The sequence below is a fragment of the Nycticebus coucang genome, chromosome 22 (assembly GCF_027406575.1).
Source record: "Nycticebus coucang isolate mNycCou1 chromosome 22, mNycCou1.pri, whole genome shotgun sequence".
Lineage (NCBI taxonomy): Eukaryota > Metazoa > Chordata > Mammalia > Primates > Lorisidae > Nycticebus > Nycticebus coucang.
The window spans coordinates 32,045,035-32,056,907 of record NC_069801.1 but is presented as its reverse complement, the minus strand read 5'-3'; positions in this window follow the sequence as shown (position 1 = coordinate 32,056,907).

The following is an 11,873-nucleotide window of genomic DNA, read 5'->3' as shown; positions in this document are numbered from 1 at the left end:
CTGCGGGGGCTGGGGTGGCAGCTGTGGGGTGCACCGAGGCCTGTCAGGGAGGAATGATTAATGAACAGCCGCACCAGCTGAGGCTAACCTTTGGAGAGCTGAGCAGGGCATCTGCAGAACTGTCAGTGCTCTGACAAGGACAGAGCTGAACAACCAATTATGCCGCCATCACTAAGGTGGGCTGTCACTTTAATCCCAGCCATTCACTTAGGCAAGGACAGGGAAATTTCTCCTCTGCAGAGGCGTGTGCGTTGGCCACTTTAACCATTTCACAACAGCACAGGGACCCTTTTCAGGAGCTGCCGAGCTAAGTGTCCTGACAAGTTTCCCCACTTCCGGGCTTTCATCCTGGCCATGGCAGCAGAATTCTAAAACCACAAGTACATTTCCCATTTCATTCTGCTGCCTCCCACAGCTTGCAGGATAAAGTCTGAATTCCTAAACTTGGCATTCAAAGCTTTTCTTCTTGTTTATTCACTCAATTATTTATCTGATGAACAATTACCTATTGAGCATTTGGTATGTAGTAGGCATTCTGCTAACTGTGGAGCAGAGTAATTAAATATAAGAGAGTTCTTATTCTTTAGAAGGTTGTGATCTCAGAATAGAGGTAGATAAGTTAAGTCCCTGAGTAGAATGTACAATCTCTTGATCTCTTACTGAAGTAGCAATAGAAAATTTGGGGAAGCCAGAGGAGAAACACCAACACCAGATTGGGGGTAATGCAGCGGGGGTTGCAGGGGGCAGGGGTAACCTTGGGCTGTGTCTAAAGTGCTGAGCAACCATTAGACAGAGAAAAGGGAAAAGCTAGTACAAAGGCATGAAGTTGAAAAAACTCACAAATTCCAGCAATTTCAAGTGATTCCATATGTCTGGAATTCTAAGTACAGATATTCCTTGACTCATAAAGTTACATGCAGTCAACCCATTGTAAATTGAACATATCATAAATTTTAACAAATGCATTTAGTACACTAGCCGACTGAACGGCATAGCTTAGCCTAGTCTACCTCATATGTTCTCAGAACGCTTACCTTAACCTCCAGGTGGGCAAAATCATCTAGCAACATGGAACGCTGTAGAATTTTGGTTATTCATTCTCGTGATGACGTGACTGACCGGGTGTGGCTCACTGCCACTGCCCAGCATCCTGAGGGAGTAGGGTACTGCATTTTGCTAAGTCAGGGAAAGACCAAAACTCAAATGAAAAGTATGGTTTCTACAAAGTGCTTATCACTTTAACAACCACAATAAACTTGAAAAATTGTTAAGTTGAACCATCCCAAGCCAGAGTTCATCTGTACATGAGAACTGCCAATAAGTCTGGAAAAGCGGAGATCTGGGAGTGAATGGCTTGGAATATCAAACAGAGGGACTTGGATTGTATCCTACTTCTTAGGAGGGAATAGAGTTGGGACCTCCCTTCCTTGTACCTTTTTGACATCCTCTATGACTTTACCTTGCCACATACTCTGAATTCCAGCCACACTGGGCATTTTGTTATTCCCTGACCTTGCTACATTTTCCCACCTCGTGTTTTGCTCTTGCTATTCCCTCAATCTACAATGTCTCTCCTCCATGCTTTACTGCAAAGCTAGAATTTGTGTTTGGCTGCAATAACAGAGAGTCAAAGTAAGAGCAGCATCATATGGAGGTTTATTTTCCTTTCACGTAACATGAAATGTAGCTATAAGTAGTTCAGGGCCAGCTGTAGGCCAACAGTGTCATCGGAGACCCAGCCTCCTTCCACTTTTCTATTCCACCAAATTTAGTGTGGCTTTCATACTCAAAGTCACCTCATGGCCACAAGGTGGCTGCCAGAGCTGCAGCCATTATGTCCTCATTCCAGGAAAGAAAAAAGAGGAAGAGAAGTAAAGCAAAAGGAATGTACTTTTTAATGAAGTCAATCATTTTGGAAAAAAACCTTGCTTAAAACCTTGGCTTTTAATTAATTGCTTATGCTGTATGCAGAAGGAAGTGGGAAATGTGGTTGTTTTTGTTTTGTTTTGCAGTACTTATCAGCGTCCTGTTAATGAGGAAGAAACAGAGAATGGGAAGACAACTAACAATCTCTGCCACAATTGCTAAGCAAAAGGCACCTGAACATGTCCCACTGAAGAGGTAGGCATAAAGGAAATTAAAGATTCAAGGATGGATAAGTCATGTTATAAAAAATCTACAGGAGGACAATGCAACCAGGACAGTGAAGATAAATCTAAATAATTGTTTAAAGCCAAGGTGTTCTCCAAATTTCTAACACTTATCTTGAAAAAAGTTTTACGTGATGTGAAACAAGAATAATGTAATAAAATAATCTATTTATATGACCCTAGGGTTTTTTTGAAAAACAATGATGAAGACTGAAGTTGGAGGAAGAAAGTAAAAGTATGCTTAAATGAAAAGTGTGATCTTAAATTAAAAGATCTCAAAAGATTTCCATCCATACTTGATTCTAATACTTAGGAGAATGAAAATTAAGAACTATTAAAAAAAAATCAAAGTCGTTCATAGTGAAATTAGAGCTCTTATGTTAGAGAAAATAAATTCGAAGAAAATAAAATCCATCTACCAATTGACAGGATGAAAAAAGAAAAAAAACCCAATACAGTTCATAGCAAGATGACATGAGAGAAAAGACTAGTTACAACAATGTATGTTAAAAATGTATAAAATTCCCCTATTAAAATATAAAGATTCTCAGACTGAATTAAAACTAAAATTCAACTATATTCTATTTACAACAATCAACTAAAACAAAATTAAGAAAAAAAGTATAAAAAGCCAAGAGATGGGCAAAAGTACATTGAGCAAACAAATGCATACAGAAAAGAAATTAGGAACAAACGTTCATCAGGCAAAGTATAATTATGGACAATAAAGAATTAAATAAGATAATGAAAGTCTTGTTTCGTGTAGAAGGAATCTCCGTATTAGCCTGATTAGGACTTAAAAATCCCTGAATATTTCTGTTGGGATGCCAGAAATCTATGTGAACAGAGGCTGAAGGGAGACAACTCAAGCTCTATCTACTGCAGAGGCTGAGATATGGCTGAGTAAGTCTTATGAAATGATAAGCTTTCTCATTCTAAGAGCCTTTTTGCCTGAGATCTTAGAAGGCTTATCACAAGGGATAAAGAAACCAAGTGCAATTAATGTGACCCCGATAGAAAATCGTAGTCACCAGAGAGAGATGTCATTCTTAGGTTAGTGTGGTATCTAATATTAATAGCTATCTATAATTTGGATTTTAGCTCATTCCCTATTATTGGAAATAATTATGGAAATGATCATTTAAAATGTAATGAATAACTTTCCTAAAAATATGGCAAAAAAGTAAGAAACCAGTAGTATGTTCTTGGGATCCCTGTAGCAGAGTATAATGCAAAAGGTAGAGAGCTATTTATTCATTTCTACTTTGGTGAATATGGCATCATGCAATTTGATTTGCATTTCAGATATTATTCTAGTAGCAGTATGGAGCAAGTAAGTCTGGAGTTAGAACAGGTATTTAGAAAGTTGTCACAGTAATCTATTATGGAAGAGAGGTACGGTGTGGCACCAAAAGGGCTGTAGCAGGTTGACACTGGTGCACAGCAAAAAAAAAAAAAAAAAAAGGGATGCTTAACAAATAAATCCACAGGGGGATCAGTGTGTTCCTACCTAACAGGCACAGTGTAAGGGTATATGGAACACCTCTTAGGGTGGAACACAACTGCAACAGGGACCTTATCTAACAAATATTAATCTGAAATAAAAAAAATAAATCTGTGGTTATAGTCTATAGATGCCTGGAAGAAAAGCAGTGGAACTTCTGCTTATGGCCATGATGGAGTAACAGGGATCAGACTTATCTCCCACTGTAAACAACTAGAAAACTAAACATGTAATATAGCTATTTCAAACACTGGACAACTGAGAGTGCAAGATGACAAATCTTGAGAGAAGGGAACTAAACAAGGGGAGCCCTATGGTTACTGAAGATTTCTGCCTGGAGCTATTTTCTAGATCATGGTTCAATGAAAAGGAACCCAAATCTTGCTTATTTGAAGAGACAGACATCAAAGAGAAGAATGCCTAACCGGTTATAATTTGCAGAAAATAATTTACAAAAAAGGAGTTCCATATACCTGCACAACAGTGCCTCTAAGTCTGTTGTTGAGTCCTAAGCTACCGAAGGCTAGGCAAAAAATAACTAGAGAATTATAAACTGAACAATTCTCAGAATCCACACAGGGCCATGATAAGTTAGAGTTCTGACCTTTCAGGATGGAGAGGCCTTGTAAACTGCCAAAACTTTCCAGAAGAGACCCCCTAAAACTTGCTTGAGTAATAGAGCTAAACTAGCCGTAAAGTCTATTTTAAACGTGTCATAACAATACTTCAACTTAGAAAGGATCAAGCTGATTAGTAAATAACCAATCTGCCAGAACAAAATTTAACATTCCTTAAAGGATGACAACAAAATCCAGCACTCAACAACATGCCACTGACAATGTCTGACATGTAATAAAAAATTACTAAACAATCTAGGGACTAGAATACTATGACCCATAATCAGGAGAATACCAGTCATTAAAACAAAACAAGAAATAACAAAGATGATGGAATTAGCAGACAAAATTTAAAATAACTATTATGAATATGCTAAAGATTTGAGAAAAATGTGAATATAATGCGGATATCAATGGAAGACTTTTTTAAAGAACCAGATGGAACTTTTAGGGATTAAAAACACAATATCAAAAATAAAATTCACTGAATGGGCTTAACGGCAGATTAAACACTATGGAAGAAAACACCAGTGAACTTGAAGACTTAAGTGATAGAAATTATCTAAATTAAATCAGAGAGAAAAAAAGACCAAAAACATTTAATAGAGGCTTAGTCATCTGTGGGATGATATGAAATTTAACATTCATGAAATGAGAGTCTCAGAAAGGAGTGGGGAGTGGATAGGAAAATACCTGAAGAAATAATTGTCATATAATTTTCCAAATTTGATGAACCCACAGTTTCAGAAAACTCAATAAGCCTTAAATAGGACAAACACAAGGAAAACCGCACCAAGGCACATCACAATCAAATTCCTGAAGACCAGTAATAAAACAACCTTAATAAAAACAACCATAATGAAAAATCTGTAGTAATGATTGCATTTACATAAATGAACTCATGCAAGAATATCCACAAATGTTATTCAGAAACTAAGTAGAAGGGCGGCAACTGTGGCTCAGTGAGTAGAGTGTTGGCCCCATAGTCTGAGAGTGGTGGGTTCAAACCTGGCCATGGCCAAACTGCAACAACAACAACAAAAAATAGCCAGGCATTGTGGCGGGTGCCTGTGGTCCCAGCTACTCCGGAGGCTGAGGCAAGAGAATCGGCTAAGCCCAAGAACTGCAGGTTGTTGTGAGCTGCGATGCCACAGAACTCTATTGAGAGTGACAAAATGAGACTCTGTCTCTAAACAAAAAAAGAAAGAAACTAAGCAGAAGATAAGAAAGTGGCAACTTTATTAAGGTATTTCAAATTGTATATAAAACCAGAACATTGTGCTCCATAATTGCATTAATGTAAACAGCTATGATTTAATAAAAAAAAAAAAAAATTTAGTATTTAAAAAAAAAAAACAGAAAGAAAGAAAGTGGCAACTTTCTTTTTTTTTTTTTTTTTGTAGAGACAGAGTCTCACTGTACCGCCCTCGGGTAGAGTGCCATGGCGTCACACGGCTCACAGCAACCTCTAACTCTTGGACTTAACGCGATTTTCCTGCCTCAGCCTCCTGAGCAGCTGGGACTACAGGCGCCCGCCACAACGCCCGGCTGTTTTTTTGTTGCAGTTTGGCCGGGGCTGGGCCTGAACCCGCCACCCTCAGCATATGGGGCCGGCACCCTACTCACTGATCAACCAACCAACCCTATCAACTTAAAATTTTGAATACTGAAAATGGTCTGCAACAATGAAGGTACAATAAAGACTTTTTTTTAGATAAACAAAAGCTAAAATAATTTGTTCCTGGCATAAATATTAACGAAAAGTTTTTTAGGCTAAAGGAAAATGAGACCAGATGGGAATATGGAGATACTCAAAAGAATGAAAAATGCTGGGAAGAATAAATACATGAGAAAATATAAAATGCTCTTGTTATCATTTTAAAATTTCCTTAAAAGATAATTGTTTAGGACAGCGCCTGTGGCTCAAAGGAGTAGGGCGCCGGCCTCATATGTCGGAGGTGGAGGGTTCAGACCTGGCCAGAAACTGCAAAAAAAAAAAAAAAAAAAAAAAAAAGATAATTGTTTAAGGGAAAAATAATACAATGTATAGTTGTAATTTTAATGCAGAGAGAAGCATTATGTATGGCAATAGCACAAAGAAGGAGGGAGTGAAACTAGGTGATCATAAAGTTTCAATATTGAAGATAGAATGCTATACAATTATTGGGAGGTAGACTGTTGCATACTGTTAATCTTAGAGAAACCATTACAAAATAGTAATAACAAAAAAGTCAATAGTACTATTGGAATATTTTTTAAAAATACCAATTCAAAGAAAATCAGGGAAAGAGCATAAAAGGGAAAAAAATGGATGGGACACATAGAAAACAAGCAATAAGATGATAGATTTAAATGCAACTGTACTAATAATTGTACTGAAATATACATAGTTTAAACATTCCAATTAAAAGACACAAACTATAATACTGTTAAAAAAAAAAAAAAAGCAAGACCTAAGGACATATGCACTAGAATGTTTATCACAGCTCGATGTGGAATCAACCCAAGTGCCCATCAACCCAGGAATGGATTAACAAACTGTGCTATGTGTATACCATGGAATACTATTCAGCCATTTAAAAAAGATGGTGACTTTACCATCTTTTGTATTAACTTGGCTGGAATTGAAGAATATTCTACTTAGTAAAGTATCACAAGAATGGAAAATCAAGTATCCAATTGTACTCAATTCTAATATGAAACCAGTAGACAGACAAGTACACACCCACACAAGACAAAAATACAATTACACACAAGTTGGGGGGAGGAGGAAGAGAGAGGGAGATTAGTGTGCTCTCAAGTAATAGGCACAAGGTAGGGGTACACGGCACACCTCCTAGGGGAGGGACACAGCTACAACTTGCACATTACCTAACAAATGCAATCAATGTAACCCAATCATTTGCACCCTCATACTAATTTGAATTTTTTTTCCTTTCCTTTTTTTTATTATTAAATCATAGCTGTGTACATTAGTGCAATCGCCTGTACCCATTCTAAGATGCACCATAGATGTGGCCCCACTCCATTACCTTCCCTCCACCAAAACCTCCCCCCTCCCTTCCCCTTCCTTGGCCCTTTCCCCATAGTCTTGTGCTATAGTTGGGTTATAGCCTTCATGTGAAAGCTATAATTTAGCTTCATAGTAGGGCTTGAGTACATTGGATACTTTTTCTTCCATTCCTGAGATACTTTGCTAAGAAGAGTATGTTCCAGCTCCATCCATGTAAACATGAAAGAGGTAAAGTCTCCATCTTTCTTTAAGGCTGCATAATATTCCATAGTATACATGTACCACAATTTGCTAGTCCATTCGTGGGTCGATGGGCACTTGGGCTTCTTCCATGTCTTGCCAATTATGAATTGGGCTGCAATAAACATTCTGGTACAGATGTCTTTGCTATATTGTGACTTTTGGTCTTCTGGGTATAAACCAAGTAAAGGAATTAAAGGATTGAATGGCAGGTCTATTTTTAGGTCTCTAAGTGGTCTCCAAACATCCTTCCAGAAGGAACGTATTAGTAGGCATTCCCACCAGCAGTGTAGAAGTGTGCCCTTTCCTCCACATCCATGCCAACATCTCTGGTTTTGGGATTTTGTTATGTGGGCTACTCTTACTGGGGTTAGGTGATATCTCAGAGTAGTTTTGATTTGCATTTCTCTGATGATTAAGGATGATGAGCTTTTTTTCATGTGTTTGTAGATCTTGCATCGGTCTTCTTTAGAGAAGTTTCTCTTCAAGTCCCTTGCCCACCCTGAGATGGGGTCACGTGTTCTTTTCTTGTTAATACGTTTGAGTTCTCTGTGGATTCTGGTTATTAGACCTTTATCAGAGGTATAACCTGCAAATATTTTCTCCCATTCTGAGGGCTGTCTGCTTGCTTTGCTTACTATGTTCTTGGCTGTGCAGAAGCTTTTTAGTTTGATCAGGTCCCAGTAGTGTATTTTTGATACTGCTTCAATTGCCTGGAGAGTCCTCCTCATAAAATATTCACCCAGGCTGATTCCTTCAGAGTTTTCCCTGCACTTTCTTCAAGTATTTTTATAGTTTCATGTCTTAAGTTTAAATCTTTTATCCAGTGAGAGTCTATCTTAGTTAATGGTGAAAGGTGTGGGTCCAGTTTCAATCTTCTACAGGTTGCCAGCCAGTTTACCCAGCACCATTTGTTAAATAGGGAATCTTTTCCCCACTGAATGATTTTAATTGGTTTATCAAAGATCAAATAACGGTAAGTAGCTGGATCCATCTCTTGGTTCTCTATTCTGTTCCAGACATCTACTTCTCTGCTTTTGTGCCAGTACCATGCTGTTTTGATCACTATGGATTTATAGTACAGTCTCAGGTCTGGTAGTGTGATTCCTCCTGCTTTGTTTTTATTGCTCAGTAATGTTTTGGCTATTCAAGGTTTTTTCTGATTCCATATAAAACGAAGTATTATTTTTTCAAGATCTTTAAAGTATGACAATGGAGATTTAATAGGAATTGCATTAAAATTATATATTGCTTTGGGCAGTATGGACATTGTAACAATGTTGATTCTTCCCAGCCATGAGCATGGTATGTTTTTCCATCTGTTAACATCTTTGGCTATTTCTTTTCTAGAGTTTCATAGTTCTCTTTATAGAGATCTTTCACGTCCTTTGTTAGGTATACTCCCAAATATTTCATCTTCTTTGGTACTACTGTGAAAGGAATAGAGTCCTTGACTGTTTGTTCGGCTTGGTTATTGTTGGTATATATAAAGGCTACAGATTTATGGGGGTTGATTTTGTAGCCTGAGACATTGCTATATTCCTTGATCACTTCTAAATGTTTTGGAGTAGAATCCCTAGTGTTTTCCAGATATACGATCATATCATCTGTGAAGAGTGAAAGTTTGATCTCTTCTGACCCTATGTGGATACCCTTGATCGCCTTTTCTTCCCTAATTGCAATGGCTAAAACTTCCATTACAATGTTAAAGAGCAATGGAGACAATGGGCAACCTTGCCTGGTTCCTGATCTAAGTGGAAATGATTTCAATTTAACTCTATTTAATACGATATTGGCTGTGGGTTTGCTGTAGATGGCTTCTATTCGTTTAAGAAATGTCCCTTCTATACGAATTTTCTTAAGTGCTCTGATCATGAGGGGATGCTGGATATTATTAAAAGCTTTTTCTGCATCAACTGAAAGAATCATATGGTCTTTATTTTTAAGTTTGTTTATGTGTTGAATTACATTTATAGATTTACGTATATTGAACCAGCCTTGAGACCCTGGGATAAATCCAACTTGGTCATGGTGTATAATTTTTTTGATGTGTTGTTGGATTCTGTTTGTTAGGATCTTATTGAGTATTTTAGCATCAATATTCATTAGTGATATTGGTCTATAATTTTCTTTTCTTGTTGGGTCTTTCCCTGGTTTGGGGATCAAGGTGATGTTTGCTTCGTAGAATGTGCTGGGTAATATTCCTTCTTTTTCTATATTTTGGAAGAGGTTTAGTAGTATAGGTACTAGTTCTTCTTTAAATGTTTGGTAGAATTCTGACGTAAAGTCATCTGGTCCTGGGCTTTTCTTTTTAGGGAGATTTTGTATAGTTGATGCTATTTCAGGAACTTGATATAGGCCTGTTCAACATTTCCACTTAGTTCTGGCTAAGTCTTGGTAGGTGGCGTGCTTCCAGGTATTGGTCGATTTCTTTCATATTTTCATATTTCTGAGAGTAGAGTTTCTTGTGGTATTTGTTAAGGATTTTTTGAATTTCTGAGGGGTGTGTTGTTATTTCATCATTAGCATTTCTGATTGATGAAATTAGAGATTTTACTCTTTTTTTCCTGGTTAGATTGGCCAAAGGTTTATCTATTTTATTGATCTTTTCAAAAAACCAGCTTTTGGATTTATTGATCTGTTGTATAATTCTTTTGTTTTCAATTTCATTTAGTTCTGCTCTGATTTTGGTTATTTCTTTTCTTCTGCTGGGTTTGGGGTTGGAGTGTTCTTCCTTCTCCAGTTGCTTGAGATGTCCCATTAAGTTATTAACTTCCTCTCTTTCCGTTTTCTTGAGGAAGGCTTGCAGTGCTATAAATTTCCCTCTTAGGACTGCCTTTGCAGTATCCCAGAGGTTCTGGTAATTCGTGTCTTGATTGTTGTTTAGTTCTAAAAATTTGGTGATTTCCTTCTTAATCTCGTCTATAACCCATCTATCCTTCAGCATAAGGTTGTTTAGCTTTCATGTTTTTGTGTGGGTATGCAGGTTCCTGTTGTTATTTAGTTCAACTTTTATTCCATGATGGTCTGAGAAGATGCAAGGAATAATTTCTATTTTTTTTAAAATTTGCTGAGGTTAGATTTGTGGCCTAGGATGTGGTCGATTTTGGAGTATGTTCCGTGGGCTGATGAGAAGAATGTGTATTCAGTTTTGTTGGGATGAAATGTTCTGTAGACGTCTGTTAAGTCCAGATGTTGAATGGTTGAGTTTAAATCTAAAATTTGTTTGCTTAGCTTCTTTTTGGAGGATCTATCCAGCACTGCTAAAGGGGTGTTAAAATCTCCAACTACTATGGAAGTGGAGGAAATCGAGTTGCTCATGTCTGTTAGAGTTTCTCTTATAAGTTGAGGTGCATTGTGGTTGGGTGCATAAATATTAATAATTGAGATCTCATCATATTGAGTATTACCTTTAACAAATATGAAGTGTCCATCCTTATCCTTAATTATTTTGGTTGGTTTAAAGCTTATTGCATCTGCGAACAGGATTGCAACGCCTGCTTTTTTCTGCTTTCCATTTGCCTGGAATATAGATGACTATCCCTTCACCTTGAGTCTATATCTGTCTTTTAATGTAAGATGCGATTCTTGGATGCAGTAGATATCTGGCTTGAGTTTTTGTATCCAGTCCGCCAACCTGTGTCTCTTTAGAGGACAATTTAAACCATTCACATTAATTGAGAGTATTGATAAGCCTTTTGAGAGACCGGTGGACATTTTTAATCCTTTTGAGACTGTGGAAGTTGGAATTTGATCAAAAATTTTTTTGGTGGGTTTACTTTTGTAGTGGAGAATTACGCTGGTCTTTATGGAGGATAGGTCTAAGAATGTCCTGGAGAGCTGGTTTAGTTGTGGCAAATTTCTTCAACATGTGAATGTCGTTGAAGTATTTAATTTCTCCGTCATAAATGAAGCTCAGTTTAGCTGGGTACAGGATCCTGGGTTGAAAGTTATTTTGTTTTTGTTTTTTTTTGTAGAGACAGAGTCTCACTGTACCGCCCTCAGGTAGAGTGCCGTGGTGTCACACGGCTCACAGCAACCTCTAACTCTTGGGCTTATGCGATTCTCTTTCCTCAGCCTCCCAAGCAGCTGGGACTACAGGCGCCCGCCACAACGCCCGGCTATTTTTTGTTGCAGTTTGGCCGGGGCTGGGCTTGAACCCGCCACCCTCGGCATATGGGGCCGGCGCCCTACTCACTGAGCCACAGGCGCCGCCGAAAGTTATTTTGTTTTAGGAGATTAAAAGTCGATGACCATCCTTGAATCATAGAGAGCACATTCTCTAAACAAAACACAATTCAGTGTTTTGCTAGTAACAAACTATCTGAAAACTCCCCAAGTATTTGAAA